Genomic DNA, 18,858 nt, shown 5'->3' on the forward strand with positions numbered 1-18,858 from the left:
CAAATCCGGTGGAATATTTAAAATATATACTTAAGTTTTCAATATTTAATGATAAAATATTTAAGTGATATAGTTTATTAAAGTTGTTTATGTCCCCTCAAAGTAGATGCCTAGTGGAAATGGTGGTGAACTTGCACATGAAAAGTCATTTTATAATTTGAAAGGGTTTTCTGGAGGGAAAATTAATTATTTTATGTTTTCAAATTGGACTTTTCCCTCCAAATCTATAAAAGGAGGTTGAGGGGACTCATTTTGCACATGTTGAAGATTTCGTACCGTTATGTTGTTGGATTGTACCTGCAAGTTCTTCCATAATCTACTTAGAACGAAAACCCTCTTTAATTTCTAATTTTGGATTTGAAAGATAATCCTTAGCTAGACCAGTGTGGTTTCCTTCAAGAATCACCAGAGTGCAGATTGAAGTTCCCAGTTTGGAGTTCCAGACATGAAGATTTTTATGTGTTCTAAGTTGCAGATTTTTGGGTATGTTTTTAGCATTTAATCTCAGAGTTTTTGGAGTGTTTCAGAGTGGTTTTGAGGTGTTTCCAAATTGGGCTATACAGCTGCACATTTTGCCTGCACATGGGAAGTTTCTAGATGACTTTGGATGCCAAGGGTGAAGATAACTATGTTCTGACCTAGCCACTCACAGAGAAAGAATTATTTAGCCTAGCCACGAGGATTTGAAGGGGATTTGGTCAGTTTTATGCTTAGATAGTACAGCCCAAGTACAAGTCGTACCACCTACAGACCTAGTAAGTGTTGGGCATGAATTGCCCATCTTTTCTGGACTTTTACTTCTGTTTGGTGGTGCCTTAAGGTATGGAAGCTGCATACAGGAGTTTAAAGTGGATTTTGATGTTGTTTGGATCATAAAGGGAATGTACAGCACCTAGTTCTTGCTGCAGTAGGCTATTGAATGCAATATCAGACCTGCAAATTGTCTATTTCTTGTCATTATGATGCTGTTTGGCGGCACTGGGTGTGTGTGAAAATGTTTGGCAGCTTCAGGAGGCATTCCATGCAGGCTTGGAGGGTTTTTGGATGGTTTTCCGTAGCTCTTATGACCTGCAACAGCTCTTTCAATCATATCAGACCTGCAGCAATCACTATCATCTATATTTCAAAAATTCAAGGTATATTCTTGTGCGCATTTCATAATCTTGGTTATCTCATGTTTTGGCAACTCTTTGGAGTGATCTTCATCAGAACATTTTGTATCAGCGCTTGTATAAATGCTGTTTATCTATATCAGCACTTATGACTGCAATTGTATCACCGTTTAGCATGTTTATGTTGAGCTTACATATTGCCAAAAAAAAAAAAAAGAATCTAGGGTGGTTATTATATCAATGTTATCCTACTATAAGTGTAAAAATAAGAAGAGCTAGATCTCATGATCATTTGATACATTTCAAGAAGTGTGTCAAATAGAATTTTAATTTTAATATCTCTTCTTCATTCAATCTTCATTCAATAATATCTCTTCTTCATACAATAGTATCTCTTCTTCATTCAATCTTCTACAAGAGAACTTCAAATAATGTAGCTGAAATTCAGACTCTTTCCAATGGCCATACCTCAATCTAGTGGTCAAGGGCAAATTGAAGATCAATATAGATGCCATGAATAAAAAACCATTTTAAGGTTTGCAAGTGTCGGCTCTTTAGTCAAAGCAAATCCTGTACAATTCAGATTCGACGGGATTACTTTCTTTCTTGTAAACCCAACAAGTGGCATATTTGCTACCTAACCAGGGTTGATCTACATAACCATCTACCTATTAAAATTTTCATTGAATGATCTCTCTCTATATATATTTTTTATTGCTTGGTTTGTATTACTCAATTGGATGAGGAACCAAATAGTATTGCAAACCTAACAGATGGAAGCATTCTGAAGGCCCACATTAATCATATGTTCATATACTATAATACCAATATAAAAGAGATACTGTAGTTCTGTCAAATGATCATATCTTCTGTTTGGTATGAGTAGCCACTTCTTATATAGTTCTTCTTAACATTTCTAAGTATTGCTTGCCCATTGACATTTGTAATCTTCTAACTTGACAACTTGTATTCCTTCATAGGACTACAAACTGAAGGCCAATTTGATGGAATCTACATCTAGACAATATAACTTTGTTAGCAGAAGAAAAACAATTCTTGTGTTTACATCATAGGAAAAGCAAGTCTAAGGATTGAATAGTAACGGGAAAGGATGTCACTTGTATGAGTCCACTTTCTACCAATTTGAGAGCTAACTTGTTTCCAGCTCTAGGACAATCTTCTATCTTCAAGTCTATCATGTCTATGAGCCCTACCACCATATCTTGCATCTGGAATGAGCCATTTGCGACTGAATCTTTGGTTCTATGATATCTTCACACAGCTCCATGATGTTGAATTGCCCTCTTGACTGTCATAACTCAGAAAATAATGTTTTGGAGCATGAAGTTGCTGCAACAGTCTGAAAATTAATGAATTTTGAAATGATACCGTCATTGTAACAATCAGAAAAAGAGTAGTTTGCAAGTACAATTGCTCTAGCAGTGATTTGGAAAGTGTGAAGCTTCTGTAGCAGTAAGAAGAGCACTTGCAATATGAAGGCAATTGCTGGAAACTAGTGTAAAATAATGTAAAATTTATCAAAAAATCCTGATGTGTCCTTTCGGCTATGCTATAATGGTGCCAAATGCTCTTCTTTAACCTGCATATGTCAAATTTGTGCTTGGAAAGTGATGGCAAAGTGTTGTAGACTGATAAGATATGATGAGGAAGAAGCTTTAATACAGCTTCCTTTGTTTTCTTGTCTTGGATGGCACTAAAACTTGAACTTTGTCCCACAGAAAAATCAATATGACAGCCTGGTGTGACACTCAATAAAGAAGCTTACATGATGCGAATATCAATGTTGTAGGAAGATGTGTCTTTGACCCCCTAGAACATGTCATGGGAACTGAGATGCATTTCCTATACTGAAAACGCATGCAGAGATGTCTGCCAACATTTCCTTCATTTTTTATATAAAAAACAAAAGAACCCTATGTTATGATGATTTTCCATATGAAAAGAAAAAACAAATTAGAAAAACAAGAAAACATCATGCAAGGTTGTTTTGCACGGTTCTAAAGACGTGACGCAGCATGAGGTTATTTTGCAGAGTCTTCAGCAAACCTGACACAATGTGAGGTTCTTTTGCAAAGTTTTGAGCAAACGCAATTCCTTAACCAATTTTAAATGTGGGTAAATTAATTTCTAACAAACAAAATGGTGCAACACACAACTATTGAATCATTTAGCACCAAACAATTTTGTCTTAAAATGATAGCAATTCTTTTTGAAATCATTGTTACTTCAAAATAAATAGCAACTGCTCATCTATTTCCAAACAAATCATAGCAACAAATAGCCTTTACTAGAAATTTAATAGCCTTTACACATAAATTTCCCCCAATTTTCTACAGGAAAGGAACACTTCAAATAGAGAAGTCTATTTTAAATTTTAAATTTGTGATTTTTTATTAAATTCGTTGTTTCTTAATTTATTTATTTTTCCCATTTAGAATGTCATGTGGGGGAAAACAAGGCTTGTACCACTGTGGACGTATTGTGATCGTGTGAAGAGGATAGTTGGAACAACCACCATCAAATGTAAGCTTTGTGAAATGTCATGACAACGTACTTACATGAGCATGAGGGCTCATTTCCTTCACATACTTGGAAAAGGTGTTGATCTTTGTCTAACTAGGGTAGAAAAATATGATTGTGTTGGTGTGTTTTTTATGCACACACAACTCAGAATAAAATACCCTGAGATATCCTATTTTGTCCTCATCAAAATCTTCTATGTGCTAAACAGATGGACTGTGTGATCACAAAGACGACTCCAAGGTTCCAGATTCATGCGGATAGTCTCAATTGGTTCCTCGTGATATGCTAGTAGTCTCAAGGGGGACTTACATAATTGTTTGAGTGAATCAATCTAAAGATTTTGTTGATTCCTGACTTCCTTTTTTTTGGAACAATTTTTCAATGAGCTTTTTTTCAATCCTACTTCCACTTGACTTGGAAAAAAAAAGGCAAAAGATGAGGGTTAAGAAGGTAATTCTAAGCCTAAGCTAATCCTATGAACTCTAGAGATGGAAAATGCAAATATGGAATTCAAAACCAATTCTTCTTTCGCCAAATTCAACTACACAAGAACTGGCTATCTTCTAAGGAATTCAATAGATTTTCATATCACTGATATTTACCAACATTTTGAACAATGAATATAGCAATAGAAGTTAAGTTTTCATTTACTAGTTCAAGATAACATTGCACAATAATTGAAATCATCCAATTATCAAAAGTATGAACACATCCATTCCACATTAAGCAATTTTATCAAATCCTTCATTCAATCTATCAACTTGAAAATGAAATCTATTCTATTGAGAGCCAAGAAACCATGCTAACATGCAAAAGTGGACAAAATTCACCTATAATTGAACAATGAATAATATCTTAGCACTTAAGAAGTATCACTACAACAATTTCTTAGAAATCTATCTCTTTACAAATGAGGAGCATTTATATAGACACCCCATTACAAAACAACGGCCAAGATTAAAACATCAAAGCCATAATTAGGGTTTGTTGCAATAGTTATCCGAAGTGGGCCAATGAGAAATAATAAACCACCAAATCCAGCTTTCTTCTAGAAGCGAGCATCCCTTATCCTTTCCTTTGGCAGCAAATTCAATGAACCTAGTCACTATGGGGCCCAGCTCTTCCATTGGGACCCTTGGCATAATGTCAGCCTTGTATTTCGTCAGGTCCATCTTATCAGTTTTCGAAAGCCATCCTCAATGGACAGAAATGAGGATGCCTTGCCAAAATGTTGCTTCCAGATTGGATTTACGGAAGTGAAGAAGTTGCTTTGAACTTTGGCCTTCAAGTTCTCCACATTCATGTCCTTGTCTTGAACTATTTCCTACTCAAGCACATCGGAGACTACAACGAAGACCTTGCCTTGGATTAATTTGATTGTTTCTTCTATTTTGGCATCATCAATCTTCATCTTTTCCAAAGTATATTTATGGATTAAGGAATTTCCTTTGCCTTCTTTTCTTGAACTCTTCGAGGTACACATTGCCAAGGTTGGTATCCCCAACCCTCTTCCATTCCATCACAATTTTGGACTCCAACTTTGGTTCTTTGTTATTAAACCTCATCTACACGTTTCTTGAAATCCTTCCTTGAGTTGACATCTACCACTTGAAAAATATGGAAAATCCCCAAGTTAATGAAAAACTGTTCGATATTTACTTGAAGGAATTATGAAGGTTAATTCTGATTTTCATATGAATTTTCAGAGATCAGACTGAAAATCAAACTCAGTCAAGTCAGAAAAAATAAAATCAGACCCAGTAAAATTTTGAAATTTGTAAAATTCAGGTCAAATTGTGGAATTAGGAATAAAAATCAGACTTAGGGAAATTGTGGAATAAAAATTGATGTCTGATTTTATGAAAAATTTCTTCCTTAAATTGTAAAAAGCAAAAAAAGCAACATTGTTCTTTGGTGAAATTCGAAGAATTTGAGGTGGAAAAATCCTTGTGCAAGTCTGGAAAATTAGGAATTCAGACTTAAGGAAGGTAATCTTGAAGTTGGAAACTCTGAAAATCTGTCTCTAAAACCCTTATCAACCTGAGAATTTTGAAGAAATTCCTTAATTGCTTTGAGGAATTTCCTTCCAATTTGCCTTCAAATGTCTGAAAGTCCTCCTTAGAAACTGTTTTGCACCTGCAGTTCACTTTGAAATCTGCCTAGAAATTTGAAAGGAATTCTTCCAAGGGCTCCAATTTTCAAGTATGAGAAGCAACTTGTGAATAATGGACTGCCAAAGCTTATGTTTATAGGGAATTTGATCCTTGTCTTGCCTTTTTTTTTGTGTGTTTTAATTCAAGGGCATTTTCTTTTCTTTTCTTGTTTTATTCTAGAAGCCTCTTCTTGAGTGAATTCCATCCTGTTTTTTTGTTTTAAATGCAATACTTTTCCAAGACTAGGCGAATTTCCTCTTGACTTCATTTTTTTCTTTATTTCCCATTACCTTAGCAAAAATTTCCTTTTGCAATACTTGGGCAAACTTTTTGCTTTAATTCCTTTTTCCTTTCCTTCAACACTTGGCCAAAAAATTTCAAACTCTTCTCTCTTTCAGCTGGGCGAATTCCTCTTATGTTTAGCTTTTATTTTGCTTTATTCACCTTATTGTTTTTCTTCCAAAACTTGGGTGAACTTTATCTTGGCTTTACTTGCTTTAATCCTTGCCAAACTTTCCTTTGTCCACCAAGGGCGGACTTGACATGACTTCGAGGAAAACTCTTATCTCCCTAGGCGGACTTCATAATGAATTGGAAATTTTACCATGCCGTGGGCTGACTTTGCTAGCACTTGAGGAATATTTCCCTCACAGCTTAGGCAGAGTTTCTATGGTCTTGAGGACCTTTCTCATGTCCCACAGTGGACTTTGCTAGTGGTTGGGGTACTTTGTCACCAAGGGGGGCAGACTTTATAGAAGATCAAGAAATTTCCCCCTTGTTTAGGCAATCTTCATAGCTAGACAAGGAATCTTCTTCATTTGCAAGGCTGATTGAACACTTGACCAAGGAGATTTCTTGGTTTACAATGCTGACTTAGCATTTGGATAGGAAAATTTCCATGAGAACTTCACCTTGCTTTGGAAATTTTCCATCTTGGAGGGCGGAGTTCATGTTCCATTAGGAATTTTCCTCACCAAGCATGGCGGACTTCATCGTTGGTTTGGGAAGTTCTCCAATGCCTTGGGAAGACTTAGGATCTTTCTAAGGAACTTTTGATGATGCTGGAGCGGACTTCATGTGTTGATGAGGAAATTTTTCATGTCCCAAGGCGGACTTGGTATGGAGACAGGAAATTCCTCCATGGATAGGCACATTTTTCATCATTTGAATAAGGAATTTTTTGATCCAGGCTCCAAACATGGGCCTTTTTCTTGTGATCTTCAATTAGCATTCTAGAAATTTTCCTTCGAAAGCAACTTCATATCTTCATATCTGATTTGTTCTGGATGAACCTTCTTGACTTGATTTTGAAACCATTTGTGATCCCAAAAAAAGCAAAAAGCAACTTTTTTAGAAAAAAAAGCAACTTTCTATTTTTAGAAAGAAAAAAAAAAGCAAACCGAAAAAGAAGGTTCCATAATTGGCCCCAAAATGCCAAAAACAAAACTTTCTAAATTTTAAAAAAAAGAAAAAAAGCAAAATTTTCGAAAAATAGGAAGTTGTCAGAATTGACCCCAGGAAATTGTAATTTTACTCCTTTGACCTTTCTGAGCACATCTATGACATTAGAACGCCCATTTGACCACTTTTCCTCAATGATTTTGGAGACTCCTCCAAATTTTGAAAAACTTTGACTCATTTGCAGAGGTGAGAAATCGAAGACAAAACCCTAAGATGCCAAAGCAAAACCCTAAAAAGAAAAAACAAGGGGGTCCCCATTTGCAATGGGGCGATGTGTGAAAGTGTCACAACAGATTGCTATAGGGATCAAGAAAGAGTTGATAGTAAAGTCTTTAATTTGAGCTCACGCTTCAACAATAGGAGCAACTATTACAACTCAATCAAAATAGAGAGTTAGAGGTGGATGTGTCTTCTAGAGATGTTCATGTGACAACAAAATTTAGTAATAGAATATTCTCAAAAGAAACCATACATTGACAACTCAAACCCCACTGGATGATTACTTGATGTTCATGATCGAGAAACGGTTAATGAAGCAATAGCACAATTCTTTTCTACATATAGAATACCATTTAATGTTGCTCACTCACCTTTCTACAGGGAGATGGTCCAAGCTATTAATAATGCACCAATCGGGTATAAACCACCTAGGTATGAAAAGATTTGCACTACTCTAATTGATAAAGAGAAAAATCACTTAGAGAAACAAACTACACCAATGAAAAGAGTGTGGTTTGCAAAAAGGTGCAGTATTGTTATGGGTCCACAAACACTAAAAATCATCCACTACTTAAAATCATGGTAACATTCAGCAAAAGGCCTTACTTTTTGAAGGCAATAGATTGTTCAAGGCAAGGAAAGAATGTAGAGTTCCTTCATAACCAGTTATGTAACGACATTGAGGAGGTGGGGGCATCATATGTAGTCCAAATTGTTACAAATGCTGCACATGTTTGTAAAGCAATAGGCATGTTGTAAAAAAAAGTATAGGAATATATTTTAGACACCATATTGTGTGTATTTGTTGAATGATGCACTCAAAGATATTGGCAAGTTTTAGTAGATTCCATAACTCATTGAAAAGGGCAAAAAAAATACAAATGTCCATATGCAACCATCACCACACAAGCCATTTACCGAAAATTTGCCAAGGTGGAACTTCTCAAACCTATTGATACAAGGTTTGCTTCTTAGATTATTATTCTTGAGCATCTTTGTGAAGTCAAAGGAGCTTTGTGTTCAACAATAGTTAGTGATGGATGGACAGCTTGGAGACAATCTACATCAGATACTACAATTGAGGTGAGAGGTATGGTCCTTGATGACCATTTTTAAGCTGATGTTAAATTTGTTGTAGAATTTATTAAGTCCACATGTAAGGTGATCAAATTAACAAATTCAAACAAGCCATGTCTAGGAGAAATTTATGAAGAAATAGATTCCATGACTAAAAGAGGTAAGAGAATAACATATGCAAGAGATCTTTCTTTATATCCTTTGACAGAAGAAAAGATACATGGAAGATGGATCAAACTTAACACAACCCTTCATTGTGTTGCCTATTCTTTAAAATTTAAATCCTATATAGTATGATATACAAGTGAACAATAAGATGGCTCCATACGAGGATAGAGAGGTAATGAAGGGATTTTGGGCTGCAATAAGAAAGATTTACGATTGAGGTGAAGATGCTTCAACTATGAGGCTTCAATTATGAGGACTCAATGGAATAAATTTTCACATGGGCATTGTGATTTTTTATATGATATGCATGCAAAGAAAGACCCTATAGAGTGATGGTGGAACCATAGAGGTCAAACTCCTGAACTATGATCATTTGCAATGAGATTGCTCTCACACGTAACCAGCTCTTCATCTTGTGAGAAGAATTGAAGTACTTGTGGTTTTATTCATTCACTAAAGAGGAACTGATTAGGGTCAAAGAAAGCGGAGAACCTAGTGTACATTCATAGCTCACTTCGCCTTTTCTCTTGTAAAGCATAGGTACAAGGAGGGAATTTTGGCAAAATGGAACCAAAATTCGCTTGATGGAGAAGTTGTGGCCTCGGTGGATTAAGTGGTTGAAGAAGATGGCCTCACTAATTTGCCCCCAATTCTACTACCAACAAAGGAAGCTAAGCTTGAGAGTGATGAATATCTAGAGAGCATCATAGCTGAGGACCTAGAAATGGATGACAAAGAAGTGTAGAAATAGATGTCTGATTTTTAATTTTGCTTTTTGTATGTGTATCAACCCATTAAGGTATCAACATTTCTAAATTTGTGTCTTTTAACTTTAAAGTTAATGTTAAACTTTACCAATACTCTTGTTTTGAAAGTTCAATGTCATGATATTTTCAGTTTTAATGTTAGCAAAATAATGAATTATTAAATTATATCAAAAAAATGGCGTCTCCAAGTACCCCCATCCCCTATTTTTCAAAAACAAATGTACTAGTACCAGTACCAATCTCCCATACCAGTACTAGTAACATTCTCCTAGCAACCATGGTGACTATGATGCCATACCCCGCCTGAGACTTGGGCAAAATAAATAACAAACACAGCTTAAATAATCAATAAAAGGGCAATTTAAATAATTATTTAGGGAGAGCTGACCAGATTAAGGGCTGAACAAGAATTAATATGTGACTTAGTTATGAAGGCTGACCTAGAATATAAGAAAGAGGCTAACTGAGATTGGTTAAGGGATTGCCACCTTAACCATTGCTGGTGGGTGATCTCCCTTGTATAACTAATAAACATTTCCTCGTAAAAAGGGCCGACCCAGTAATTAGAGATCAGTGATTAACAACGGGCAGCAGGTATATAAGCAAAAGCAATGATTTTGATAAACAAAAGGAAAAAGATGATCGGACTTAATAAATAAATTATAAGGCAGCAATTTTCCTAAGAATAAAAAATAATTAAAATAGAATTAAGTTTTAAACCAGCAGTTAAGAGGAAGAGTTGTGACTCTTTCAAAAGGATAGAAATATTAAAGAGGCGTGACTTCTCCCTCATATTGGAGAGTATAAAAAAAGAAGAATTCATTTATAGTGAGCATAAAGAAGGGATCATGAAAAAGATCGGAAAATATACGACAGTCTGACCTGCAAAAAGGTATCAATAAATCGAACGAATCACCATCAGCACTTAGTTTATCCTTATCAAAGGAATCATCATCAGCAATAAGTTTATCCTTATAATCAAGCAATCAATCCAAAAAAAGACAACAGAAATCAAGCATATAAGGCGATCAGATCAGAGATTTATCATATATAGCAGACAATAGCAATCTTATCATCTTTGTGGCATGCAGCATGATAATGTTTTTATGCATAATTCCTCACATACTGATATAGGCAATAATATGTATGCAACATAATAATATATTTGATACATAACCTCTCATAAATGGGATATAGGCAATAATGTGGAATATCTAGCTTCCTAGTCTACTCATCAAATTGCTGCAATTAATCATGACGAGGTTAGTAAGGGAATGCAATAAGGGAGAACTAATAAGAGATCCTCTTGTAAGTACACCACATCATGATGGATTGTTGGCAGCCTACCACATCAGGCCAAGGGGGCCAAGGTGTATCCACCCTTGGACTTAGATGGGAAGGATACTCCAAGCACCCTATTGTGGTTTCCACTCCTCCCTCTACCATGGTTGATTGTTGAAATGGATTAAAGAAATCTCATTCATAGGAGAGTGAATAACATGGCACGAATAGGGAGGGCAAAGACAAGCTTCCCCACTAAGTACACTGCCTCATGATGGATGGACAACATGGCGCCAAGGGAGGGGCCAAGCGGGATGGTATATATGCTCTTGGGCTTAGTGTGAGGATTGCTTTGAGCACCCTATCATGTCTCCTCATCCAAGCCCTGTTATGGTTAAAATCCAATAATGAATTGTAGATATTGATTGATTTACTTAAATTAGGATGGTTATGAAAATATGTTATGTGATTCTTTAACCCTAGTAGAAATGATAAATTTTATGAATTATATTTTTCAATAATTGCCTAACTTGATTATAGGATATCAACTAGAATCTATCTTGCTTAAACAGTTTTTTGGGTAAAGTTATATCTCCAACTATATAACATTTCTTGTTTTCACTAAAGATGTGATTCTAGGGCAGATTTTAGGGTAATCCCAAAAGGGGGACATTACATATGAAGAACCTTTGTGCTTAAATAGGCAGCTTTAACTATTTTCTTAAATCCTAGATGCATAGGCTTACTTGGGCACTAAATTTGCTTTCACTCTATCTTTGCCTTATCAAATAAAACATTCTAAATCAGTGCTTATTAGAGTTTTTCTCAATGGGAACTAAGTCACGGAGATCCTTAATGTTGATACCAAGAAGAAGTTTTGCCACTTGATACCAGGTCGAGGTTTTAATCACTTAATACAAAGTGAAAACTTTGAAGCTTAAAACCAAGCAGAGCTTTTGAAACTTGACGCCAAGTGCAAACCTTGGTCATTTTTGCCAAGAAGTGGAACTTTTGGACTTCAACACCAACGAGAGGAAGCTTTGATGATGGGCACTAAAAAGTGGAAGTTTGGCACATAGCAAGCTCTTAGGAAAACTCTACAACTTGGCTTGTAGTGGAAAAATCACCATTATAGCCAATTTGAAGGAATTTTCAAATGATCAACTCAAAAGTTTAAATTGCTTTTAAATTTCTTCCATCTTATATTTTCAAACACTTCTAACCCTATCATCCGCTACAATTTCCTGTCAAAGCAAAACAAAAACTCTCTAAAAAAATAATAAAGTTTAGTTTTTAGGTTTCTCTCGATCAATTTTCTAAAGAATGAAGTTTAATTTCTGGTTTTCACTAAAACTGCAGACTTGAATTTTGAACCTTCCACAATGGTAACTTTATGCTTTAATGATGAACTTTTTAATGTATAATCTATCTCGGTGTTTCAGAGAAGATTTTCCCAACATATAGTGTAATGTCCCTATTTTGTGCCTTCCTAATGTTAATTTTATATCAGACTGTATCAAAATAGAAAACACACAAATCAATGCACACAAGGAACACCAATATATCCTGGGAAAACCTCCCTCTTGGAGGAGAAAAACCCAGCTAAATTCTCAGATCTTATTAATCAATAATCAGTAGGTCTTTCTACAATTAGCTTCAGCACATGAAGCATTCAACACATTTGTATTAAATATATGACTTATCTGCAGTCCACCAATGGAGTTTGTCGATTACTGATGAATTGCAGACCTGAAAGTATTTGAGCTGACCCTTGAAATATGGTTCGCTGCCACTGGAAATCAGTTCACTGACCTTGGGACATAATTTGATGTCTCTGCAACTAGTTCGCTCACCTTGAAATATGATTCGCTGTCTCTGCAATATGATTCGCTGTCTCCGAAGTATGATTCGTTAATGCTAATGAATGCATCACTAAGGCTAATGAATGATTTGCAGATGCTAATAAGTTTGCTGATAGATGATCTAGCTGAATGAAGAAGTTCGCTGAATGTATGTGTTGAATGCTCTCAAACTACTCGAATATATAGGTGATCATACATTCTAATTTCCCTTGGGTCAGCCTTGACAATTTTCCCGCCAAGAATAGGTCTAGGTTAAATACAAGTTACATATGAATTACATGAACACAAGTTACATAGTCCACCCACTTAGGGCCCAAAGCATTTTTGTTTTCTAAGGCCGATAGGGCCACAAGTACGCTAGGTGTGCTAGGTCAGCCCTAGAAGGGCTCCGACCTAGCTACATACAACAACACCTAAGCATCAATTATTTTCAGAGGTTAGCCTATTATCAGTGATCCCCATACGCTAATGTGGTGGTTAGGGGGGCCTTTGTGGGTGATTCAAGATTTTTCAGATAACCCTTGGATTGTTTATTTCAGTACTCTCCATCTTAGAGATTCAATTTTTTGGTGGTTTTCCTTCCAGAGGTCTTTTAGGCTCCATTTGAACATATTATTTTTAGTAGGTATCTTGAGCATTTGGCTCCCATACTATTTATAATAAGTCATTTGAACGGTTGGAGGGTACCCCAGCTATTAATGTGTAGTTGGCAAAATTAAATATATATCCCAATATTGGCATTTATTGCAATAAATGGTTAACATTAAATTATTAAAGTTTCCACTTTTATAATATTAATCAAATTAATGACTTTATATATAAGGGGATATAAATGGTCTTTATTGCATAAATTATATAATGGTATAATGTCAATTATTAAGCCTGATTGGGACACCAACTTTATTGAATGCCATCAATGAAATTAAATGTAATTTATTAAACGCATTTAATTGCTAGGAGTCATGGGTTTTGAAGAGGCTCATAAAAGGTTAATTGAAGTCTTTTTTGGCATTCATTCACTTATTCATTCTAGAGAAAATTAATAGAGATTGAAGAGCAAGGGTTTTGCTAAAACTTCAAGCTTTTTGGGAAGAAAACTCTCAAAGGGGACAATACCTGCAAGTGTGAGATACCTGTTGTCATTTTATGACATCCTTGGTCCATCAATGAGAACCGATCAGAGATATGTTCCATGGACCAATGCTGCTCCAGTTGATCAAGGACAAGGACAATGGTCATGAAGTGTTAAGTGTTGTCTTGTCAAAAAGCGGAAATTCTCAAACCATTTTCCTTCCTTGAACCCGGAATTGTGAAGGTCCCAGTTCTCAAGCCATTTTCCTTCCTTGAACCCAAAATCCCGAGATTCCCAATTCTCGAGCCATTTTCCTTCCTTGAACCCAAAATCCCAAAACGCCCAGGTTCCAAGCCTTTTCCTCTTGACCCCAAAATCCCGAAACGCCTAGGTTCCAAGACTCCTCTCCCATTGCAGTAGAACCCAACGTCCGACTTCCAATGACTTGCAACACTTCCGAATGACGTGATCAACACTCAAAGCTCTTAATGCTCCACCAACCCCTATGACTTGTCTACTTTCATTCATGGAGCTACAGGGGCGCATAAAATGTTTTTGCAAGGTGTTGTGCGTATCACACACACACCCCGTCTTTGACAGGGGACCCCCATGTCAAGTCTGGTCTTCTCAATAGGAGAGAAGAAACCCCGAATTTGGTGGACAAAAAGGGCAAGTAATGAAAACGTAAATTCCTCTTGGAACCCGGGATAACCTTGAATCGCATGTTTCTCAAATTGCCTTCTCAGACCGAATTCAAAGTTCACCAATGCGCCTTCATTTTGCCAAAGTATCCCAAAAATCATGACAAGCTCTAAGCTCGCAAAATGTCTTTCATGGTCGAAGTTCAGTATCTGAGGGGCATTTTAATACATATCTAAATCGCACAATTCCTCTAGAAATCCCGAATTTAGTGAAGGGCGATTGTCGTGTATTTTGGCCAAGTAGCCCAAAAACTTCAAACTCACGAAGGCCGAAAACTTTCAAAATCGCACCTAAAGGGCCATATTGCGAACTCCAACCCCGAAAATCGTGAAAGAGGAAAATCACGCAGAAGGCTTCTTTTAGCCGAAAAGGCTAAGCTTCCCAAGTCTCGCGAAATAATCAAAATGCCCGAAGTTGTTTCCTAAGGGAAATGATTTCATTCAATCTCGCAAAACCCTCTAGTAGGCCGAAGTCGAAAATGGCTCCATGGGCCGAGATCGTGCATAACCTCCCAATCGCACATCTTTCCAAAACCAAAAAACTAGAGTTTCGCGAAATACCAAAAATCGGGTGAATGGCGTTAAACTTGCAAACTCAGCTTGTAAGCCGAAAATGAGGTAAGTGAAAATCACAAAATAAGGTAAAGCGTTAAAACTTTAGAACTTTTCAAAATGCTTCTCCCAGCCGAAAAATCGCGTGAACTTTTCAAAGGCGTTTAACTTAAAGAAGTTTGCAAAAGGCCTCTTTAGGCCGAATTTCGAAAATGACAAGAAAGGGGTTAATTTTTATAACTTTCCAAAAAGACTCCTTGGCCCGAAATAAAATAAGGCAAAGGTTGTTTTCATAAACTTTCCAAAATGGCCTTCTACCCGAAAATGCCAATATGCAAAAGGGGCGTTAAACTTAAGCATTTGCAAAAGGTTATTTTAGCCCGAAAATGGGCAGGCAAACATCATGAAAATCGCACAGAAGGGAGTTTTCATAATTTGAAGTTTGCAAAAGCCCTTCGTAGGCCGAAATCGCAAAATAAGAAAAGAGGTTATTTCTTATAAAGTTTGCAAAAGACCTTTTTTAGGCTGAAATGTCAAAAATCGCGTGATGGGTCCTTTTCTTAAACATTTTCAAAGGGGCCTCTCAGGCCGAAACCCAAAGGCGAGAGAGAGAGAGGCCGTTTTCATTAAAATATAAACCTTGCAAATGCCCCCCTTAGGCCGAAAACGCGCAGTTAATAAAAAGAAAGGCATTTTATAGAACGCGGAACCTCGCAAAGCCTTTTAAGGCTGAAGATGTAGGAGACATATGGGAAGCTAAACAAATCACACATATTGTGTAAAATGGGCGAAATTTAAGGCTAATGACTTAAAGAAACACAATTTCTTCCGAAGTCATAGCATCGCTCGAAAGTGGAGAATAGAAGGCAAGGACATTTTACAAACTTAGAAACATCTCTCATTCCAGCTCCAAGGGCCGAAGTCAGGAAAACGTAACTTAAGAGATCATCTCCCATTTCATCCGAGCAATCCGAAAATCAAGGCAAGGCGTCCAAAGGGAGGTTAAAACTTAAAAGGTAAATCTTGCAAAACCTCCAGTATTCCCGAAATTCCAGGACTTACGTGATTAAAGGTGAAATCACACGAAATTTCACAAGGATGGCATTAAAATGGAAAGCCAAAATCTCCCATTTTAGGTGAAGCGTTCGAGGGCATTTAAAAGATACATCTCACAAAGAGCTTCTCAAAGCCAGACGTCGTAATTAAAATTTAATGTTTGCTAAATTAAATTATTTAATTTTTCAAATTGATTTATCAAAGTGAAATCAATTGTTCGCAGGTCGAGAACGTCATCCCGAAGAACCAGGAGAAGGCCTGAAACGTCAAGGAGCCAAGCGCTGAAAGCTGAAGAAGAAGATGCAAGAACGCGTTGCAAGAGCGCGAGATCTGAATCAAGCATTGGCAAGCGTGCCACTGAACAAAGCTAAAGTCCACCAGCGGGACCCAAGACCAACGAACACTTTGAATGCTACAAGTCTAGGCATTCTCGAGAAATACACAAATTTAATTCCAAAAGTTCAGTTTTTGAAATTGAAACTATTTTATTGTAAAACTGCTTGTGGGACCCACTCAAATATTTTGAAACAAAGGGGAAACAGGTTAGTTATGGACAATTATGTCCAACTACCGGATAGACTCAAATTAATGCCAAAACAAATGCAGGTAGTTGAGATAGTGGTTGGATAGATGACTAAGAGTTTAATGGGCATGGGTTAAGGCTGTCAGCGTCAACACAAGGTTGCCATCAAGTGGAGTCCAGGGACATGCTTATTTATGGTTACTTGATGGCCTTCATGTCAGGTCTGCATACTCCGACTTTGGAATGTCAGACAATCCACCTTCTAGAAATACTTTGCTTCTTGGGGTTACCTTGTCAGGGTATGGCTAGGTTGCTTGCACGCAAACCATGTCAAGTTTGTACACTGCCTTCCGAACTGACATTCCTCTGCACACACACACGAGGGTAAAGGCTTCCCCTCCATGACCATCGGTCTCTTCTCTACGACCAGCTTGTTAAATATAAGTTGTTAAGCCTCATTGTAAAGGGTTCTCTCCTTGTTGGCTTGAGCTACTCTCTACTCTTTCACTTCTTTTGAATATTTTGTGTATTTTCTTGCATTTCTGCAACTATAAGTTTGGCCACTGGCCTGAGAATGAATTGAAATTATCATTCTTGCCTTCCTTCAACTTATGTATGTTGTGTATGTTTTCTTACCTTCATTGTAAGTGTATGTTTTGTGGCTTTCTCTCACATATATTTTGTGTTAACTTGTTTCTGGGTGTGACTTGTGGGAAACCTTCTCCCCTTTTGACATTCAGCAAATCCTAACCTCCATACATACATTTGGGGTCATTCATGCAACTGAAGTTTGTGCATGTCCAAGGTATTTTGATTGATTTTGTGTCATTTCGAGGTGGGGGGAGGAACATCTCTTATCCTGGTGCATCACTCCCTCTCATTTTAGCATTTAATTCTTCCCTTTTCCTCTGCAAGTTGTTAGGATAGGTTTAGAAGTAGAATTTGGAATGTTGAGTTGGTTCAACACTTGCACCTAGATTGAGAAGGAAGTCGTCTTTCTCTGAAGATTCAACCCCCTTGCGCAAGGTCCCACACTTCGGGGTTGTTTCCATGTTTCACAAGGTTGTTGGGTTGATAGCTTAGCAAGGGTGCAAACTTTTGTGACAACAATACCATCCAAGGGTATTTAGTGGATAAATCTCATCCAGAGATTATACTTGTGAATTGGATTCTGATTTATAGAGTTGAAAAAGGGCATTTAGAGGATAAATTCAAGAGCAAATTGAAGATCAATTATTTTGCAGATTTAAGGCAGTTTAAGGGCTCATAAATCCCGCCGTTCCTTCTTCCAATCAGGCCGTACTCTCTCAAGGGCTGGTGGTATATTCTCTAGGGCTGTGAGGGGTTTTTTTAAGAGAGTTTTCAGATCTGCTATGGACTCCAATAATCAGCAAATATCATCATTCGAGGAGGCGTTGGAATTTATCTATCTGATTTGTATTTTCAGCATCAATAATATTATCTGTAGTTGATAAGGGTATGTATTGTTAATTTATTAAATGCAATCTGGAGTTAAGGGTTTGAAGAAATTGTTGTTAAATAATCTGGAGTTGTTATTTAATTTCATAGCGTTATTTCCAAGCATTTATATTTCGGTATTTATATATCAAAACCAAAAAATCAGAAAATTGCAACAAAACACAAAAAATAGAAAACTCGGAAAAAAATTTTAAAAAGCAGAAAAACGCGAAGAGACAGAAAATATTCCAAAACCTGAATTCAAAAGTATAGAACAGGATGGGATATTTCATAGTCCTTTTAAAAATCTTATTTACTTCCTCTTTCCACCTATACCAGAGATTCCTTAGATTATAGAGTTTTGATGATTCCCACGACAGGCAGTCTGCATATACTTCTCAGTGGAACACAACATTCCAGCACCTAAGGACCTAGCTTTTGACAGGAAAGATAACAATTGACATGGATAACATGAAAAGAAAGACTTGATCTTTGGCTACAAACATGATGGAAAGCAATTTTTTCTAGGAGTACTAACATGGTGTATCTACTGCTCTTGAGCAAATAATCCCAGATATGTACTTGTGTACAAAGGAATATGACTGATTTCTTCTGACCACGGAGTTTGGATTATCACTATTATATAGTTTCTGTCATGCAGCTTTGTTATGTTCGTCAGTTTAGGCCATGACTAAACAGTTTCTTACAAAGAGCCTAACTTGAATGTTTGATAGTCATGTTAAAATATGTCTCACTAATGTTACAAATACTATCACAAGAGTTATCAACTTTTTCAATAGCTGTTTATATACATTTTCCTTTTATAACATAGATATTCCCTGCTTATCAAGT

General features: G+C 36.6%; 1 protein-coding gene across 5 annotated transcripts in view; it reads right to left on the reverse strand.

Annotated features, from left to right (window-relative positions):
• The window catches only part of LOC131030537 (glycine--tRNA ligase, chloroplastic/mitochondrial 2), a 305,534-nt gene that overhangs the window by 217,971 nt on the left and 68,705 nt on the right, over positions 1–18,858 (reverse strand). The window lies entirely within an intron of this gene.

This window comes from Cryptomeria japonica, chromosome 6 (assembly GCF_030272615.1).
Source record: "Cryptomeria japonica chromosome 6, Sugi_1.0, whole genome shotgun sequence".
NCBI classification, from domain to species: domain Eukaryota; kingdom Viridiplantae; phylum Streptophyta; class Pinopsida; order Cupressales; family Cupressaceae; genus Cryptomeria; species Cryptomeria japonica.